The following is a 21,514-nucleotide window of genomic DNA, read 5'->3' as shown; positions in this document are numbered from 1 at the left end:
CCGCTCCGGATGCTGCTGGCTAGCTTGCTCAGTCTTGCTGTCTTGCTGTCTTCTTCTTTTCGTTGCCTCGTTGTCGTGTCTCGCTTTGGTTTTTTTCCTTCCTTTTTCCTTATGTCTGTAGCGAGAAATTTGCTGCTGCTGCTGCTGGTATGTAAAAGTTCGAATCTCTCAAGGGACGAGGACGCGCGTCCCCGAATCCGGACCATATCAAGCAGTAGTGTGTAAGAGCAGAGTGGAAGAAAAAAATCGGTCATCGAGGCGCAGCAGCTGGAAAATCGCAGCGATTGCAAGTGTGCGCTGGGTCGTGGTTTTGGCTTTTCTTGCGCTTTTCCTGTGATGCAACGAAACATGTGGATGCAACTAAGGAGAGAGTGGAGAAGAAAGCAAAGAGACACGCAACGAAAGCCTCAAGATAAGATATGTACTGGCCTGGCCTTGTGTAGCAACCATACACCGGGTTCATACGCCGGGCTTGTTTTCATCTACTCTTGGATGCCTCGTCGGCTGTCTAATTTACAGGATGTTGCCAAAATGTCTACAATCTTTTTTTGCCTGCTGCTGCCACCAGTTTGGTCGATTCGTCGTTCACCAATACGCAAGCAGCACGGGCAGCAACACCACGACCACGAGTATCTTAGGGCACTACTTGTGGTCGACGTGACACACTAACCGATCTAGCAGCCGTGGGAATGGTTGGCGCGAGTGTGTAAGCCCCCCGTCGCTGCTGAATGTTGTTTGTTGGAACCTCCTGTTCCTCCCTTCGTTTCCCTTCCCTTTTACAGCCTTCAAGAGGGCCATTTTTCTGTCCATGACACTCGGAGTCGACTTGACTCGAACCCTAGGTCCGGTCAAGCCGACACACACACACACACACAACACTCTCACCATTGTGCGATTACAGACGTATCCGGCGCTTTGTAGACTTTGCATTCGATGGAGAGAATACCGAAGGACGTTCGTTTGGTTTGTTGGTTACCGCTGCTGTACGAGACGCAAGAGAAGGGCTCGACGATTGGCGTTTCCTGGCAGCCGGCAGTTCCGTATTGGAACGCGCAAAAGAAAACAAGAAAAGGTGAAGGTTTTTCTTTTTGGTCTAGCGCTGCCCGGACAGTGTTTATTGTTTTTCGTTACATAGCCTGGCCGTCCAATACGTCGGAGTTGGCGGTTGATGCGCGCGCTGCCCTGGCCGTTTCGTTCGTGTGGCCCTTTTGGCTTTGATCTTCTGTTTTTTTTTCTATAAGTGTCATGAGACTGACGAACGCAGGTTTTGGGAACGGAAACGGAATGAAAGCAGCCGTTGGTGAGAAGCAGCTTAAAGCTGTGCTATAACGGGATTACTGACACAGTTGGTTCGGTTCATTTGGTTTTTCTTGTCGGGGCAATGTGTTGAATGTTATGCGTTTATTGCTCATCTTCTTGATATTCTACTTTCTGATCAGCTTAGCTGAGATTTTAAGAGGATAAGCACACAACATCATAAAGATCAAAGTTTTTGCAGTTTTTGCAATTATGTTGCTCGTCGTATTGGATCTCAGTTTCTGTCATGATTTGTATCAGAACGCCTTCTATATCGAATAGATGTTGGGATTTTAAAGTTATTTAGTTCAAAGAATTTGTTAAACTATACTTTACGGATCTGGAGATTAGCTGAGATTAAATAATTATGTTTTTGTAATTTATGTTCATAATCTAAAAATGGATAACGATTTTTTTTAAACTGTACAACGATTTGAAACGTGTTCCCGTATGAGCATGCCAAATGTTAAATAATGAGGAAGAATAGTAGCGATGCATGGGGCCAAGGTGAAAGCTCTAATCCCCATGGCACTATTCCAATGCTGTACCTCACCCGAGAGTGTGATTAATGGGTGTTTTTGTTTCGTTTATTGTTTTAAACGTTTGCGGCTCTATTGGGGGCTTGAATCGCTGCCAATTTAAATGCCTTCTAGGAATGTTTAATGCAAAATATATAGGAATGTTATTGTGCAGTCGACAAATTTATGTTTATTACAGTTTCGTTGATGAACTTTAATTGAATTGTCTAAATCTAAATAGCTCCGATGCCTCTGCTTCCATTTTGTTCAAAGATTCACAATGAGGATACTGCTCCAGTTAGCACAGACCATCTGGCAAATGAATTAAAGCAAGTGACAGCCAGGAAGGCTGGGGTTACACTTCAGGGTTCAATCTCGCGATAACCTCCGGGTTGAGTCGAACAATAGGGCCCAATATTGTTTCTTTCTCGAGCGAATGACGGAGAGTTCTATTCCGGCATTCCTACGATGATGCGCGCGGTGGGCGCGTAAATCAAGTTTGAAGTTTCCCGCTCGTGGCCACGGCGGAAGCCCCCCCCCATGTGGTCCAGGATATCAGGGAACGGGAGCGATGGCTTTGCAGATCGTAACCGATGCCGCACGGTACGGCACGTTTCGATGAGTTTTTAGTTTGGTTCGCTGGCTGATTTATGGCTCCGGTGGAATCGTGCCCGTTGAGGCGCGTACCAACTGCCGCACTTCTGCCAGCATAGTGGCAATGCCAGAGAGAGAGAGAGCTTCCGTGGACATACTACTCGAGGTAATCACTTTGGCTTTGGTTTAGCTCGGTTCGGTTCACTTTCTCATCAGCGTCAGTGGCGATGGTGGGTTTTAGAAATCAAAATGAAGTAGTCTTTCAACCGTGTTCGATCGGCGCTGAATGGAAAATATATTGCGCCATGTCGTGCCATAAATTGCAATTCGATCTTACAGCTAACAGCGAGGTGGAAATGGTGTTCATTTAACTTTACATCTTTACAAGAGATAAATCGCATCGCCATTTGTTTGTAATCACTCAAGCGCGTTTGTAAGATATATCGATTATTACTAACCTCTCGTTTACACGCACTTTTGCTCTTTCACTGCTCATCAATAAGCTTCAGCTAATTTGAGACATTCAAAATGATGTTGAAGAGGATCGCAGGATTCAACGGGTACATATTACTTGAGTCTAGTATATTATTCCAGCTTTCGTTAGCGATAAACTGTCATTTTCAAAACGCTAATTATCATTTGATGCCTTGCAAATTGTGTCAGACAATTTCACGGGAATTGTATTGAAATTGCAATAAATATATCTTTCTTTTCTGGTATCTTAACGGCATATTAAGGATTCGTTTCATTTCATTTCATGAAGCATATGAAAGAAGTACACTTATTAAACATTTTTTATCAATCTCTGTCATCATCCTTAAGATCCCTTTCAGCCAAGGATCAGAGTGTAAAACAACATAAAATCCCTGTCACAAATACCCCATCAATGCACTGTATGGCGCCTGTTGGCATGCTGACAGAAAGCAAAACCCATAAATTGCCCTCTCGCCGCTCTCGGCACTCCCTCGAATCATCTCAATTAATTCCACAATCCACACGCACACCGTCACTCAAATATGTGACAGTCTACATCGGGGCCTCAACCCCTCGCCTTCCCCAACCATCAGCATATTTTCGAATTTTGCACGGATTTATTGACCACAAACTGGCCACAGACACACACACGCACACAGACAGGCCGGAGCTTGTTATCGAGCTCCACAATAAACGCGGCAACGCGAACACGGATGATAAACAAATTGATGGTTTCCTCCCATTCGCACTACTACTGACCGGCAACGCATCACTGAATTTTTGGCAGATTGCTTTCACCAATTGCGCCATTCGGGGTTGTCGGGTCGGGTCACTCGACATCAGCTCGACGGTTAACGCACGCAGGTGGTCAATACACGGCACGACAAATAAGTGAGGTTAGGATGCAGTGCGAGTTGTCGACCGATTGCTGATTTCGATTTATTGCATTTGAAATGTGTGTGTCAGTAACACAGCATACACTCACCACCCACTAGCACTACCACAGCAGCACTCAGTGTATGCTGGTCGGTGTTGGCGATTATCGAAAGGCGCAAAAAAAAAAAAAACAAATGCACTGGCACACGGTTCAGAGCGCCAGACTAATCGATTTTTCGGCAACATTGTGCATGCACCCGAACGAACCCACCGTCCGGCGAGGATGAGGCGCAAATTGATGAACCAAAATTGGAAGATAATTTATGATTCATGCGGCGAGCACAAGTCGCAAACACGGATATGACGTCGGACCGGACTCGGACCCGGAGACCTGTCCGTTTTGTTGTGTGTGGCAGCACTTTTGGATCGAAGTTTTGTTAATCCTTCTCCTAATGCAATAACAAAGGCAGAACGCTGTTTGTGTGAGTGTGTTTGTGTGTTTGTGTACGAAAGAGAGAGAAAGAGAGAAGAAGAAGAGAAACCGTGAGGGAAGATTTAAATGAAAAACTTCTAACAAGTGTTGTGTTGTGGCAGTGTTGCTGCTTTTGCTGTTTAACGGCCACGGGCTTCAAGAACCCGGAAAGCCAACGGAGTCTGACGATGCCACTTCCGAGGCACTTCGAAGGCACGGCGAAGTAGAACTATGCTGGCTAGTGGCTGCGACATCGCATCGTACTGATTAGATATTCAAGCGGCGAACGGAAAGAAACTCATCATTGTTCCTTCGCTTCTGGAATGCTTCTTCCGAATGCCTAGTAGTCCTTCCACATTGCTCTGCGATGGGATGGCCGCTCGGTCCGTAGTGGGGCTCCAGCAGCAAGTGGGCTTCCGCGTGCAAAATATTCGTGTGACATTGTTTATGCGACGCGCAGTACGGATGGCAGCTAGGACAATCCCTTCCCCCCCTGGTACAGACCAGTACAGAGAAGCATAATCCGGTGGCGTTTTGCACCTCACTATGCCACCGCACCGGAATCCATCCCGGAAACATGCGGCAGCGCGCCGTCCGATGTCTCATCAAACAACTATTCTGCTGCCGCCGCTGCCAAGTTTGATAATTTTTAGTTTATGCTCCGCTGTCGGAATGAATTTGCGGATGAACGAGATTTAGGATGCTGCGGGATGCTAGGGTAGCTGCATGGCAGCTGCTTGTCCGTGGCGATGGCGCACGAAACATGGCGTCGTTCGTTCTGCAGCGTCAGAGCAACGATCGCATTTCGCTTAGTTAGTCGCATTTGGGTGTTTGTAATGTTTGGAAAGCGTTCGTTTTTTTTCGTTCTTTTCAACATTCCCAGCAGGTTCCACTAAATCGTGGACGTTGACGTTTAATTTACATGGACAAATGGTTAAGTACGGCATTGGAATGCGCTGGTGCACTGCATAACGTTTCACAGTTTGAATTTGAATGTCAATGTCCCAATCATAGAAATGCTTCTTTTCATAAATTACCGTCATTTTTCATGTATTCAGACAGGACAATACGGTTCTCGTTGATGTATTTGTCGTTCAGTTGTTTTGTAAGAATAACATTACGTTGAGCTTGGGTTGGGATTGAAATAAGTATGCAAATAACAGGCCATTCAAATCATTTTACCTTCAGTTCCGCGCAAATAATTCCAGTTCCGGTTAATAATGGTTTCTTTTACTTATTTCTTATTCGCAACAGAATTGTGTCGTAATTTTGTTAAACATTTGTTCTTATAGTAAGCTTTCTGATTCTCCTTCAATAAATTATCTAAATATTTCAATTTTCAAGCGGCAATTCACTTCTTAAGATTCGTCCATACGTTAGCAATTTTATTCGATTCAAATCATTCGACTAAACACCTTTCTGGTTGCGGGTACAGTAAGTTTGAGATTATCGTAATGCATAATCTCTCATGGAATCGTACGGTGTAATGAATAAAACCCAAAAAAGGACGTTTCGAAGACGACACGTTGTATTTAGAAGCTGCTTTGCAATAAAACTACTTCTTAAGTAAATTTGGTGATTTGATTAATCCAGGAAAATAAATTTTGATTGGTAATTAACCAAAAAGATATTGATCTATCGTTTCCATGGTTTTGTACACAGTTCCTATGTGTATTCACTTCCTTGTATTTGTATGTCATACTCTATAAACTAAGGTTAAATTAGAGTTTGTTTTCGTCACCATTTATTGTAAGTAAAATGTGCTGTAGAATATTTTAAATCATTGTAGAAGCTTGTTTCGGTCTTTAAATTAATAGAACCCACAGAATTTTCTTCTAAAATAGCGGAAAAGGGAAGAATTTGCATTAACTTTTTCCCGTTTTTGCTGAAGATAGCTCCCATATAATTAATTCTCTATCAGCCGCAGTCCCAACAGTAGCATTATCAAGGAAAAAAAACTTCATTTTCTGTTGCTGCAAGAAAGTTCCTCTTCCTTCCCTTCTCCTACCGCACACACGTTTCTCTGCGCTGCTCAAGTGGCAGACATCACGGAATTACCGCAAAAATTAAATTCACTCTTTTATTAACGAGCCATCGCGGTGAACCGGCAGCCGGTAGCTTAGCCGAACGCGAACGAAAGGATAAGAATTGAAAAGAAGTAATTATCCAACACTTTAAGCGGAGACCAGCGTAGCAACGCGTGGTTGATAATGGTTTGGTTTGGTGCGGAGCGTGATCGCGATGCCCCCCCCCCTCCTCCTCTTTTTTTTCGTGTCTTGTATCCAAAGCGGGAACGTTGAGTTGCTTCTGTCTTCACCGATGTTAGCGGATGGGTCTGGGAATAACGGAATCGCTTGCGTACTGACAGCGCCAAGTGTGGTTTAGTAAATTTTGTGGTGGTTAAGAGATACTGCCACAACGCCAACGGCACTCAACGGCGTGTCGAGCGAGTTAATCGGATTGCGCGACTGCATGAGTCGGCGAGCAGCGAGTGTGAAAGTAATTGAAAAAGTTTAACAAGATTATTTGTAGCTTCTTTCGGGACCGTTCATGTCGTCGCGTCTTTCCTTTTGTCACCGGTTGACAGCCGGAACCAAGAACACGCGTCTTAAGTGGTCCAAAGTATCGAAGTCTTAACCGAAGTGGCAACCGGCGAGAAAGGCCGATGGAAGGCTTTACAAATTACATACGTGTGAATTGGAATGAAATGGAAGGACAGCTGAGATGAGCAAGGCGTCGTAGGCACTTTGGTTAAAGTACGGATCACTCTAACCGGTCGTAAACTTTTTTGCAGAATGATTTCTTTAATACAAAAATTTAAAAATCGTTTTTATTTCCAAATTGATGCATTTAATAAATATCACTTCCTTTGCATTTTTATTTCTTTCAGCATTATATGCATTGCAACATCAGATATGCTAATCTAAAGCACTGATCTTCATCTTCCTCTAATCCCTTACTGAATGACTCACCTCTCACCTCGATTTAAGCACGGGGAAACGGATTTGCCACCAATAATCATATCTCATCATCACCTCGAACACGCAGAGTGGTCCGGGACTTTGTACCTTTTGAATTTTCAAACACACAATACACGGCCCCGTCGAAGCATATTCATCATCAGCCCCAGGTCTCCAGCTCCAGCACGGAAAGGAAAGGATTTTCCTGGCGCCCTTTTAAAAGCGTTACCATTTTCCTGCCGAGCACGCGGTATCGTTTTGCATAAATTTCCTTCTTCTTCGCCTCAAACTCAATACCGGTGACTCCGGTTTGGGTCTGGGGAAGACGCGACGCGTGCCTGATAATGGTGGTGAAAAGCAGCTGATTTGCGATTGATTGAATATGGAGTGAATAGATTAATGCTCGTTCGTGTGCACTTCCTTCGTGTATGTGTGTGAGTGTGTGTGTGTGTGTGCACTCGCATCGCCAAGAATGATAGCGAATGTTGAGTAAACAGAAAAAAACATCAAGAGATGAAAAGAGGTCCCAGTGGTGAGGAGGGTAGAAGGATCTGTCACGAGCCGAATCTCGAGCCACTTCCTTTCCGAAGCGGAGACAGTGAATTAGCTGGATAGGTTGCATCATGAAAAGAATCGATTGGCACGTCGCCCTTTCTCTGTCTCTCCCTTTCTCTTTCTCTCTCGTATAGCGGTTGTAGCAGCACTGAATGGGGAGCTCGTGATAGCTGGCAGCTTTGGAGCGATTTTTTTGCATATTCAGCATTCCGATTTTATGCGCGCACTCCAGACGCTAACAGTGTGTGTCTGTCGGGGATGCGAATCCGAAATGAGCGGTACGGGTTTGTGGGGATGCGATAGTGTGATAGTTTCTTCTGTCTCTGTGTGTTGTCTCGTTTCGTGGCCATTCGGTCAACATCAGAGCTAGGGAGTGATTCATAGGACTTCACCAATATTGTCGTTAGGAGCAGAACCATGGAGTCTTGTCCGAGAGTTCGATTGTAATGTTCCTCGTGGCTGGGAAGTTATGCGAAGGGTTCTTTGGAAATTCCAGATTTAATAGGTGACATGAGACTTTAAAACATAATCACATCGAAAATATTGGATTTAAATACACTTTGAATCTTAGCTTGTATGTGGCTTACGTAAATGCAGGCCAAAATCAGACTCTTTTTAAGAATGTTTTGTGATGAAACTATTCAATCTTTTTTTTTCGAATATAATATTAAACTACAACTTTTTAAGAATATTTAGTCGTAAATTTAAAGAACATTCTCTAAAAACCAACAGCCACAGAATTCACTTTAATGAGGCGAATCTTCAAACATTATCTGAGATATAACAACAGATACTCTTTGGTTAGATAGGAGGTTTTTTCAGGTAGCTTCTTTGTGTTATGGAAAAGGTTCAAGACTTCTATTCCGATTAGAATTTTGAAGTTAACGTATGAATAGCATTTGCAGTTGAAAGTGATTTTGTTACGTTGTTACTTCAAAAACGTGTTTTCAATAATTATTTTAAAGATTGTGTTCAGAAATTCATCATTCAGAAAGAAGATAATTGTCACGATAATGATTGAATACCTAAGATCCTCCTTAATAAGATTCAATATCTCAAAATGTTTCTGATGAACGTAAGCCTGAAAATGTTAATGATTTAAACGCTACTCGCCACTATTATAATTGAGTTACCATTGTTACCAAGTTACCAAGTCTACCGGGTGCATTTAATAGCTAGCGACAGAATACAAATACGATGTTAAGCGTCAAAAGAAAAGAACAAAGAGAAAGGTGGACCACTTCTTTTTAATTTAAATTTATTTCTTTTTCTCCTCATTTTGACCAGTTACTCACAACCGAGCGCAGCGGCGAAGCGAAAAGGAGTGCTAACGGCGGACGCGGCCATGATGGATGTCCGATCGTGGCAATTTATTAAAGCCCTCACAATTGCGTGCTTCCTTCGTCCAATGCTTGCAGCACACCGTCAACCCTGAGCCCTGAGCGAATGAAAAGGTGAGCAGACACACATAGCTTTTCTTTCCTCAAAAGTAGCAGCGAAGGCGAAGCTGTGAGCTTGCCGAACAACAACAAAAAAGGGCCACCAAAAATTTATATGCACAATTTTCGCGAGACACGCGCGCAAAAAGTTTACGCGAAAGATTTAGTTCCAACATTTCGCCGATCGTAAAGCTAAAGCTGTGAGACGTGAAATTTAACTGTCGACGGGCACCTCGCCGAGACCCTTCGGTGAGGGTGGGCCATATGAAGAATGAAAGGGTGACAGAAAACCAACGAAAAAAAAAAACAATTATCACTCCAGTGAGCAGGAAAATTTTCCATTATTATTCGTTCTTCGGCCCAATTGTCTTAATCCACGACCCGTGTCGGATAAATCCGACTCTTTTCTTTACGCTGCCTCGCTGTGGTGGGCCTTATTTGCCCAGAAGGATTGTTTTCCCTGGTTTGATGGCTAAATCGTGAGTGGCACTGAAGGTGCCCGAGGGCTGAAATTTATTTTATAGATAACTTTTCAATGCCCCAGCGAGGGACGACGCACCGGCTATCGTCGTCTATCGGCTATCCACACTGACACCGATAAATTGACAAGTAAATTTCTTTTTTGTTCTCTCTATTTATTTTCTCCCTTCCCCTTTTTCCTGGAGTAGATCTGGGTCTTAAAGAAAATGGAGAAAAGGGATCGAGATTTGTTTTCGGCTTTCGTGTTTGCCTTCGCGTTAAATAATTATCTAACACAAACAATTGGCGAACGAGAAGGAATGCGGTTATAATTTTGGGATTGATTTTAATTTACGTTGGGTTGGGTTCACTAATGTCTCCACAATAAATTATCCATTTGCAAAATCGGTGCGCTTCATTACCTTAAATTAATATTTATTTGTTTTACTAGTCACATCTTTTCTTAAATCAGTTGAACACGGTAAAGCGGCCTTAAAGAACAATGAATAAATGTTTTCTTAAAGCTGGTTGTTTCCTTATGGTGAATGAAGTGCATTTTACTCCTGGTCATCATGTGAAATCACATGTTTTGAGTGTGGAAATCGAGCAAATTTTGCATTATAATATTTCTTATAGCATTACGTCAATTACATTATCCGACGAACGTTTAAAAAACGTATCTGACGTTTTTATTGTCTTCAATTGAGACTGTGATTAACTGAATAATGTTATAAATTTCTAATACATTTCTGTTTTTCTTTGCGCTTAACAACTGCAGTTTGCTATACTAGCGTTTGTAAATATTTTTGGGAAATGCGAAGCAATCTTGCATTTTCGCATTTCAAAGCATCAAAGCCGGTTAGCATTATTCCAATGACAGTTTTTTTAAAATCATAAATAATGCTATTGTGTACTGATGATTTCATGCGGAAATATTAAATATTTAATATCCTTCGGTTGCTGATACAGGAAGCAACATTAATATTTTTCGAGATTTCGTAAGATTTCTCACATTTTACAAAACATCTCATCTGCATCTAACAAAAAATCAAAATAAAATCATCTGTCAAGATCTCGGGATTATCAGTTTGTTACTGTGTTAGCTCTGCTGCAGCATTGAGCATATTCCAGATAATTCGCTTTAATTTATTCAACTAATTTTCTTTGCTTAATTGTTTTAAAACATGTTGACGTTGTGGTGGTCGTCCGGCAATTTTCAAAACATCTCTACACTACCGCGTAGCGTAAAGCGATCCCCGAAATCTTCCCGAGTCATCCTCCGGTCTCGAGCTTAGAGCATTCTTAATGATCAAAGCTTATTAAATAACACGAATAAATTTATTACACCCTCGGCGGCTGCCCCGAAGGAGAAGAAAACCGTGTCATCCGATACGCTCGCCGTTCAGATCCCTTGGCCATTCACGACACGACACACACACACGACTCGGTCTCGGAGGCTGAGGCACTCCACCAAGTGGCCGCCAGTCGGGGCGAGAGAATTATGACAAAACTTTGCCACAATTTTCTTACACCAAGCTCACACACACACGCGCACGCATACACAGCCATAACCGTAACGTGGTGATATGGGAGAGTTTTACGGCTTCGAGCTGTGCTGTGAGGTTTGCCGGCTGTTGATATGCTGTTAAGACGACGGCAACAACGGCGATGACGGCGGCTGTGGTGATGATGCTGGGTGTCTGGGGAAACTATTGGGCACAATGGGAGCACCTTTTAGGCGATGGTCACCATTTTAATCGGGAATATTAATATTCCCTTTTGTGCGCACACCCAAAACCTTCGCGGAAAAGAACGCGTTGCACAAGAATTCATTTAAAGAATAATTTTGATCCCACCGTTGAGGGAAGTTTGAAAATTTGAAATTTTGTCCCTCCGCTCCACAGTTTAACAATGCCACCAGAGAGAGCCTAGAGATACGCTGAAGGACTACGGGCACTCCCTGTGGGTGTGCGGGTATGTAATATATGGTGATGGTGAGCAGGAAAAGGACCCCAGACAAAGCCGAGAAGTCCGACATCCTCCGGCAAGGATGATGAATGTAAAAATTGTACTCACGCTGGTACCGTTCTTGCGCTGTACGTAGAGAGGTGCACCTCCCACTTCTCCATTCCCGTCCATTATTAGTGCCTTCGAGTGATGCATATCGTTACTGGCGGACAGGTTCCACCAACCGTGGAACCGCCCTGGATAGCGCTGGTCGCTTTATGATAAGTTAGTGCCCTGGATCGGCACTGGTTGGGGTTGGGATCCTGGACACAAAATGTATGATAGTCGAGTTCTTAGAATGTGTACTCGGTAGTAAGCCGCCGTGTAGGACGAGAACGACGAAAAGACGTCCCCGTGGATCGTATGAATAAATCGTGAACAAACTCCTGCGCTTGGTGCTGTGTTTGTGACAAATATCCAACGTCACTTTACTGCCACCATTAGTTGGGTGCGAACGGGGACGATATTTAACTACAGCATTTAGCATTTAGGAAACATTTACAAAGTATACAACAAACTTTACACGTACAGGCAGAAAATATTTGTTGCGATATTGAAAACTTCATATCGCTATGACACTTGCATGCATAAACAATATTGGGATGTGTAGAAACACTTGACAAAGGAAAACGAAAAAAACCCAAAAATACCAGATGTAAAAAAAACATTGCGATCATCGGTCAAAATTTGTTTTGCGCTGTACAAAAAAAACGGAAGCTCTATTTTACGTTATCTTAACGAAAATTTTCTGCGTGTGTAAAAACCCCTATAAGACAAGACAACTTTGAAGTTATCTTTAATTTCGTTAAGATCATTTTATGGTCCCCAACTGTAGCAGTATTTATCGTGTTACAGCTTTGATATCTAGCAAAGTTTCGCGCTTATTTCCGCTTTGGGAATGACTTTTCATTATCCCGGATCCTAGGAGGGTTCCGGCATTGATCCATTGAAGAGGAGCGGTTGAAAAGCAACTTCACAAGCAGCATCTCTCTACAGCGCTTCAGCTATCCTCCATTGCACTGGTTGTGTGTGTGTGTGCGCTGGTGTGCGTTGGTTGCAAATGTTGTTAATGGTCTTACGGCTGACTGACTTTATACGCAAACTTACTGCATCACCGAATTGCATGGCACTAGAAATCGAACCAGAAGTGTGGTGTAGTGTTTTGCCTTTTTTCCTCTATATCTTGTCGCGTTCTTTCACGGCTCGCTGGCAGCATCACTGCACTCCAGGGCTATCTAGGGCCGCGATGCAATGCGATGCGGGTGCACTGCATGACACGGGTGTGGCCAGGAATCGATTTGTTCTTACGCTTCACGAAAGTTTCAATTATTTCATGCAATAACTCTGCCACACTCACTGGCCCAGATCAAAGCGAGGATGGAACGAGTAAGCGCGAGCCGTGGTAATGTCGGTTTTGAGTTCGCGTGGTGTTTGGTTTTGTATCGAATGTGCAATAGATTCCAGCGGAAAGTGTGGCTCAAGCGGAAATGGTGTAGTGCTGCTTTTTTTTGCGACCCACTGTGGTATCGTTCAAGGGCCCTCGAATGCTTGAATGTCGATGTCGTACATGCGATATCGTTCACGATTTTCATGGGAAAAAGTTCCATCCATTGGAAAGCGATAGACGCCGCAGGTCTAGTAATCGAATGATTCGCTTGGATTTACTTATCCTGGTTTTGGATTCCAACTTTTCCCTTCTCGTCGGCGTTGCATAATGTAGTATCAAATTGGAAGCGCTTCTCCAGTATGGAAGAAGAAATACGTTGAGTGTTCAATATCGTAACATTTATTATATGGAATCCTTCCTCCTGATCTTCTATTCACGTTCGATTCAATATATAAATCGATTAAAATTAGTTTATTATTAGATATGAGATAAGATTTGCGTTTCCCTGTTCGAGCGAACTGTTTGGCTAGAGAAACATGCGAGCCTACTTTAACAACCTGCAACCGAATTAAGCTTCTTAGATTTGCTCGAAACAGGAAACCGCGACCTGGTTAACCGGCACCACCAAGGGAACCATCATTACCGGGTGGAAAATCAGCGTTTCCGCAATATCCGGTGCCGGTGCTGGTGCGCTGTGCACGATTGGTACACCTTCCTGATTCAATTTCAAGAAAACCATTGCGAATCGAATTGCGGTTTCTTCCAACCAACCATCACACACAAACACACAGCAACCGATGGACTGATCGACAGTCGTTATTCCGGCACTGAATAGTGCCGGCCCGGGTGCTGGGAATGTTTGTCAAGCAGTTTGTCACGATGATGGGAAACGCATGAACGCAGCTCGTAACGCAAAAGTATTACCGAAAGGTGCGGTAGAGCTGAAAATTCTAAAATTGCATTCGGGATAGTTAAATGGAGAGCTGTTTGAATGGCTGTTGGAAACACTTCTCTTTCGGTGTTCGGATTACTATGTGAACATATCGACGATGGCATCGTGCTTATTTCCGTGCACTGCTGTCTGCCGGAGATGGATTTATGATACGGTTGTTGAAGCTGTTATGATTGTAAATAGGATTTCCTTTATATTAAGATTAGCTTTTCTTTATCTAACAAGTTTCTCGGAATTGATTATGACGATTGATGATTAACATCACTACTCGTGATTTAACATCTCTACTCAGACCACTCAGAAACGCGTAACTAGTACATGTGCCTTTTTTTTCTTTTAATATTTCAAACAAAACCAAAACAAAAAGAAATGTTTTCTGAGCATACTTAACAAATACTTAACGAAAATGAAAAAGAATATGTTTTTGTTTCTTGGAAATGCCAGCAACGATTTGGTCCTTTGGTACAACAACTACCAAACAAAGGGCTTTATCCTGTAGAAGAGCAATACTGACAAAATTTGAATTGGTTGTAGGGTTTAATAAACGTTGCTGCAATAGTTACATATTTGAATCTTCATCTTTTGACCTCGTCCCATGATCGGTAGTGAAGGCATTTCTTGGTTGCTATGCATTCATTTTCACATTCTCATTTCAAGTTGTCTACATTCATGTAATATTGTTAAGACTTTGCCTATTTGATTCCTTTATCGATTCAATGTTAAAAACAATATATTGCAACAGTTTCCAATCGTGCAACAGTTTCTCTTGGATGCATTTGTTTGATCCTAGACCAGCTATGCAATTATGAGTAGCACAGCTTATATTTGGCTTAACAAACAAATAGCACTGTAATCTCACCAATCTCTTAATCTTTTGTTTACTTCAAAAGCGGTTGATAGTTTACTTGCATAATATGTATACTTTACTAAATAATATGTGGTTACGAAAAAGGCACGGTTTACAAACTAAGATTTGGTCCTTCTTCTTCTTCTTATTCTTCTTCTTCTTCTTCTTCTTCTTCTTCTCCACCTCTTACTAACGATAACATTGGCGAAAAAACATCAAATGACACATATGAGAACATTCTTGCAATGATGGCCTTTTGATGCTACCATTTGAAGCTGTCTCTTTGGCTTTTCGATAATCATTTTCTCACTTTCACTGCCAACCGGCCAAGCGCTCTCTCTCTCTCTCTCTCTCTCTCTCTCTCTCTCTCTCTCTCTCTTCTACACACTCCACTCGACCTCGGAAGATGCAAGAAAACCGTAAAAAAACACGACAGAAAGGAAATGATGGTGTTACAATTTTATAGTCTCTTTGTGCGAAGGAAATGGTCCGAAAGCGAAAAGCAGCCAGTCCCCAGTCCAGCCAGTCAGCCAGCTAGCTAGCCCTTGACCAGCAGCAAGAAAGGAATCTTTTGCTTACGTCGTTGAACCGTTCGATGGTGCCCCGGGGAACACGTTTTGGGCCAACAGCTTCTCCGTTCTCCTCACTCGGTGTCGTCGTCGACGGCGTGGTCGCGCCGAGTTGACGTGAGGTGTTGTGAACCCTCAGCACGCCACCGGCACTGGTTGTCTCCGTTGTCGTCGTCGTCGTCGCTTGGCTAGCTAGCTGCTAAGCTGACTCAGTTCGCAATGTTCCATCAAAAGTGCATTTTCGTGTTCGTTGCGCGATCGTCGAATGCGCGCGAAAGTGCAAATCGGAGCAAAATCTCGCCAAGGCGATCCGGATACGGCCAGCCAGCCAGCCAGCCGGCACGGTTGCAAGTGCAAGCAATCAGTACGCTTACTTTGCATCGGGAGGCGAGGTTCAAATGATAGATCACTGGCAGCAATTTGCTGACAAGTTGCTTTGAGCGGGAATGGAAAAGAATGAAATTATCCCGAAAGATTACATCCGCAGGAACAGGAGCGGCGTGACATTGCGGTTTTTAGCCCAAGGAACCAGAACTGCTTACGGACAGTAGAAAGCTTTCCTCGAGGAACCATTAGCAGACCATTTTATGAGGCCCGAACTGATTGGTTTTCCAATTGCAATGTCTTTGTAATGGATATTTTGTGATTGAGTTTTAGTCGAGAAGCTCTCGTATACTTCGTACCGATAGTACATCTACTATCAAAATGGTGAATATCATCAGCATTACCACATGTAAAAGTGCCATTTTTTTTGTATGCATGACGCACGACGATTCATAAATATTTAATAATAACAATCATGAATCATGAAACAGTATCATAAAGCATATTAAAAGTCCATACTGTGTCAGCACTTGAAGTTAAACTGTACCAGCGTTTCCCATGAACAATTTACAAAACAATGGTAGAATGTGATGGTAAACATTCCTTTCCTAGTACTGGAGCACGCGAGTGTTCCGTTAATGATGAATTCGTACAACATCAAATGGTTGAATGTTGAATCCCTCGAACGCACCCACCTTATCGGGCGTCGAGTCGTTGTTTTGAAAATGAATGCGAATGAAGCACAACTTTCCGGGTTAACCCGGGTTTCGGGGAAATCATAAATATTTGATTCCCATGCGAGATTGGATTCCCCGTCGTCAGATGTGATTTCTAATGTTTATCCGAATGCGAAAGAAAGCGAAACAGCGTACAGTGCGATGTACTCTCACAGTGGCACTGTACGCCACACATACGACAACCCGGGACCACTTGTGCGTGATCCTAACAAACCCTTCCTCACCTCCCGGATCTGTGCTCGCTGATTACCCACTGCAAGGGTGCAGGTGTTTACCGGGCGAAAGGTTACTGGGTTACCGTGTGCCGGCTGTGTTTAAATGCGAAACGGAATACATTAAACATCCGAAAGTGGGACGGAGGACGGAATTATGCTTTTTTCTTCTTTTATGCCGGCATTTTTCAAATGGTTTAGAATGGCCAACACGCACGTATGGTTTTGGGTATTATTTGTTCATTTCAACGACGTTCCGGGTCCAAAGTGGATCTTTTCAGAGGGATTTTATTCCATTTCGAGTCTAAAGAAGTCTTAATTTTCTGCTTTTGAATTTCTGATCGTAGTATTGCTAAATTGTTATCCAACAATTCGTGTTTTCGTTTGTACAGTACTCCTGGCAGTTATTGCGTTGGTCTTGTACTGCAAAGCTACCAAATGTATGCGATACATTACGAAGTTTATCCACCCCTGCAAGAATTTATCGTTTTGACTTTTTTCTTCAAACATCTAAATAAAAAATAAAAATCGTATATCAATAGATTCGACATAAAATAGAATAATGGATTACTTTTTGGTGATAAAACCATTGATAGGGTCTCAAAAGATGCGATCAAGAAAACTCAACTGCATCGTTGAAAAGAAGAAGAAGAAAAAATTGGATTATTTTTAAGTGAAAACCTTAGAATTCTATACAATTCCATAAATTGTTTTGTATGGGGTAGATAAACTTTTTTGCGTATTTTTCGTACATTTCTCCATTATTTTTGTAATTTCTTTTTTTCTAGTACGTCTTTTTTAAGAAATGAATCTATTGATGTACGATTTTTTATGTTTTGACTTAGATGTTGGGAGAAAACAGGCAAAATGTAAATTTCTTGTAGGAGTGGATAAACTTTTTTTCGTACTGCTATGGTTCACTCAAGCGTTTCTGTCAAATTGAGGATCATAACATTTTTTGTTGTCAAAAACACAATTATGTATTTTCACCAGAAAAGGGACAACGATAGCAGTGAAAAGATCACAATTACAAGAGCATTTGGCTAAGTGGTCGTTAGTTCACATGACAAAGGAAACTGACTCGTAGAATTGATATTCAGACTCTCACCGAAAAATCTGCCAATTTGAAGGACGTGGTCCGATTTATCAACTGTTTATCAATCTAGCAAGATCCTCCCTTGATACAGCAACGCTCAGAGATAAATGACACAATTTGACAGCATGAATCATAGCCACGGCACAGAATATGCCTATCCTACTCGGAATTCGGAATTGATTCCAATAAAGCGTTCTCTAGTCTAGAACGAACTCGCCCTGCATTTTGCAAATGCTATATTGCTTCCAACACATTCCTCATCCGATCATCCGAGTAGCAACATCGAAAACGAAGTCTTTGTGAGTCCGATCACTGATTAATATCTCGGGTCCATTAGGCACACAGACAATGCGTCCCCCATCCCCTGAGGTCATTCCAAGTGAAGCGACTGGCTCACAACTGGCTCGATGCTTCGGTTGGATGCTTTTTCGCTTTCCTAAAATCTGATGAACAACAGATTGAAGTGAAGTACAATACAGCAAATACTCCACATTATTGAAGGGGCCTTTTAGGCCAACATTAGCCGATACCCTTCTTGAGAACGACGCTCGACATCGAGAGGGAGGGGAGGCAAGAATATCGGAAAAGCATCGAATGGCTTTTCGCTTTCCTTTTTTTTTTTTGGGAGTCGCCATCTTCTACCATTTCATGACTCCACGGCAATGGAGGAAATAAAAAAAAACCCTCTCAACCCAACCTCTCTCGTGGTGTGTTACTTGTAGAAGAGACTCTAGTGCGGCCAGGCCAGGTCAGAAGACCGTCAAATCGTCGAGCAGAAGGCGCTCTTTGAAAAACGATCTGCTGACGACTAGGACGACGACGACGACGACGAGTGATCCAACGAAAGGTTAGGCCTTAGGGGCATTTGTGGAAGCTGTCGATCGATGGAAGGAACGAGAATGTTGATGCTTGGCGAGAAGCCTGTGGTATGGGAAAATCAAAAAGAGTCACTTCCGAGAAGGAGAGGAATTAGTCTGCTTGCACAGACGTATCGACGTCCCAAGTAAACCGTGACTTTTCCGGGGGGTAAAGAGAAAGAGAGAGAGAGAGAGAGAGAGAGAGAGAAAGAGAGAAAGCAAAAGAAGAAATCGGAAGGGGATTCGGTCATAGCTATTTCTTCCTCTAGACTTCTTCTCAATTTTCTCGGGCTCTACCTAGACCTTCGCACAGGACGCGCTCACTGGCCCCAACACAAACAAACCGCTATTCATGTTCTGGTGCCCCCGCCCCTGGGGATGCGAAAGTACCGAGACCAACATCCCCGAGGGGGGGATGAAAAGTGAGGTGATATAAAAACTCCTTAATCGAATCGAAATAAACATAAATTCCTTCACAGATCATTTTCATGCCGAAGCCAATATTCGTTCTCGTCGCCGGCAAGGCGCCCGGCAAACCAAGGGCTTGGCATGCCTCATGACACAGACACAGACACGGACACGGAATTTGATGAAAACATCCTTCACCGGTTGGGCAAATATTTGCGGGGACGGTGGAGTGTGTGTGTGTGTGTTTTTTTTTATGTACGTTCGAGATTTCGAGTTCAAGCGCAGAGTGCATAGTGAGTGACGAGTGACTAGAACGCGATGTGAGATGATGTGCTTCACGTAGTTGGCGGTGTTCGTGCAGTGAGGTCCGATCCCCGATACTCTAGCATGTTCTCACAGAGGCGAGTGAAGTGGCGCATAAAATGGCGCTAATGTCACGAATGAGAACGAACGAGTGAGAAACTACGAAAAAGGGGAAGGCAAAGCCGGAACAGCTCGTGACATGCCTTGTACTTTGGCCCCGGTATAACCGGTTCCTCTTTGTGTGTGTGTGTGCGTGTCTATGTGGCGCTATGTTTCAGACAGACGATGTTCTTCTGTCACTATTTCTTGTTGTTCCTGTCCTTCCTCCTTTCCTTTCGCTGCTTCGTTCTCGTTGATGTTCGATACTCTGCTTGCAAATTGATTTCAAGCCGCGTGCCATCAACTATTCATGCTACTCCGCTTCACGGTTCACGGTACGCGCGCGTCGCGAAGATGCTGCTCGGTGGAACATCCGTTCAACATGTATGGCGCCGCGAGGCCGTGGAAAATGGCCACCGGAAAACCGGAAGCATTGTGTATGCGATATGGCGGAGGAACGATGAGAGAGAGAGAGAGAAGGAGATGCAGAGTGTGGTGGAGGCCAGATCGTATATGCCAACAACAAGCCCGACACGACAGTGCTGCTGCTACTGCTGCTGCTTCACTCCCACCGCGGTTGCCACCACCACCATCCACTAGCCACCGAGTGAAATAAATAATAAATCATGGTAAATCGATCAGACAACGAACTGGCAGCCGGCACTCGTCCTCGTCGATCCCGCCTCGGGTCTGTTCGCTTTGGCTGGGAAAATCGCGTTCATCGCGCAGCGGGCCTCGTGGCGGTGGTGCTGGTGGCGTCGGTATTGTGTTAATTTTTATCTCGTCAAACTCGTGCTGCCCGAGCAGCAGCGAGAAGTGGAAACGGTGATAGGAATGGAGGGGCGTCGTCGTCGTCGAATGATGTGAAAGTAGCTTATCATCGCTGGCTTCAAGCTACTTAAGGGATTTAATGGAACAATAAAGCAAAATGACCCATTATTGCAATGATGACGGAGGGCAGTAGAGGTGGAGACTTGGCTGGTGGTGGTGGTGGTGGTGGTGGGATAGGTTTTTATTGGAGCAATTCTTCGGCGAGGCGTTCTAGCCCTTTTGCTCGGTATTCGTAATCTGCATGAGCGGTAGCGGTTTAGCGGTAGTTTTTACGGTATTTAATTTTGGAAGCATTTGAAATCATAAATGCCATCAATGCTGATTCCGGTTTAAGATGCATTGTGACTAACGGGAAATGGTTCATTTTTATTTTGTTTATATACCGTAGCATGACATGTTGTTTGTTAAAACGGTATTTGATTTACATTTAAGGTTATCCATTTGTTAACATTGACTGAACTGGTTAGTGCAGGATAGAGACTGATATAATAGATTTGAAAAGTTATTATCACGTCATTATTATTTAACAAACCCAATATCCATCGGAAACGAAAGTTATGAGTGAAGTTTTCTAGCACTTTTCTCCACATTTCTACGAGTATTTAGACTCTGTCTAGATTCTGGACTCTTCATCTTCGAAACAGTTCAATCAGGGACCCATTTTTGTAATGGATTTTGACCAGATTATGTAATTGTATCTTGTATATGAAAACAATTCTGGTGCTTTTTCTCGCACTTGGGAAGAGTTCTAGCCAAAGAGTTCTTGGCAAATGCATTAATGTCTGATAGCTATATGACAGTCATATGCATAGCATGCATAATCTTTAGAGCCTTAGCTGGAAATTTCGTTTTGGTTTTGAAGGACCCACACTTAGCTATTACCAGATTTTTGTGGCGTTAAAGGTTCGCTTTTCTTAATTTTTGAGAGCCTTTTTCATTAAAATTAATTTTATTTATTTATAGGAGGAATTCTCAAGGAAGTGGAAGCTCAAGAAAAACGGATGTTGTTACGCTCTTAACAAGTGACTAATGACTGCAAAACAGTCTATTTAACACATATTTAACACAAACTAACTGTTCAACTTAGATAATATAAACTAATCTAAAAATAGTTATTTACGTTTACGGTTTTATTTAAGTTATTGTTTGTATCATTGATTATTGCAGAAGTTGCATGCTGATTTAACGTTTCACGCATTAAACTATATTCGACGAATCACAATGATGCGAATTTCCCGAATT

General features: G+C 43.0%; 1 protein-coding gene across 1 annotated transcript in view; it reads left to right on the top strand.

Moving 5' to 3' along the window:
- LOC125954123 (CTTNBP2 N-terminal-like protein) overlaps nucleotides 1-21,260 on the top strand; it is a 107,794-nt gene extending 86,534 nt beyond the window's left edge. The window contains exon 7 of the transcript XR_007469012.1: nucleotides 21,250-21,260. The gene's annotated coding sequence lies outside the window, so the exon portion shown is untranslated. The remainder of the gene's footprint in view (nucleotides 1-21,249) is intronic.
- Nucleotides 21,261-21,514: the final 254 nt, after the last annotated feature.

This window comes from Anopheles darlingi, chromosome 3, assembly GCF_943734745.1.
Source record: "Anopheles darlingi chromosome 3, idAnoDarlMG_H_01, whole genome shotgun sequence".
Taxonomy (NCBI): domain Eukaryota; kingdom Metazoa; phylum Arthropoda; class Insecta; order Diptera; family Culicidae; genus Anopheles; species Anopheles darlingi.
Note: the sequence above shows the minus strand (reverse complement) of the source record. Positions and strands in the feature narration are given on the sequence as shown.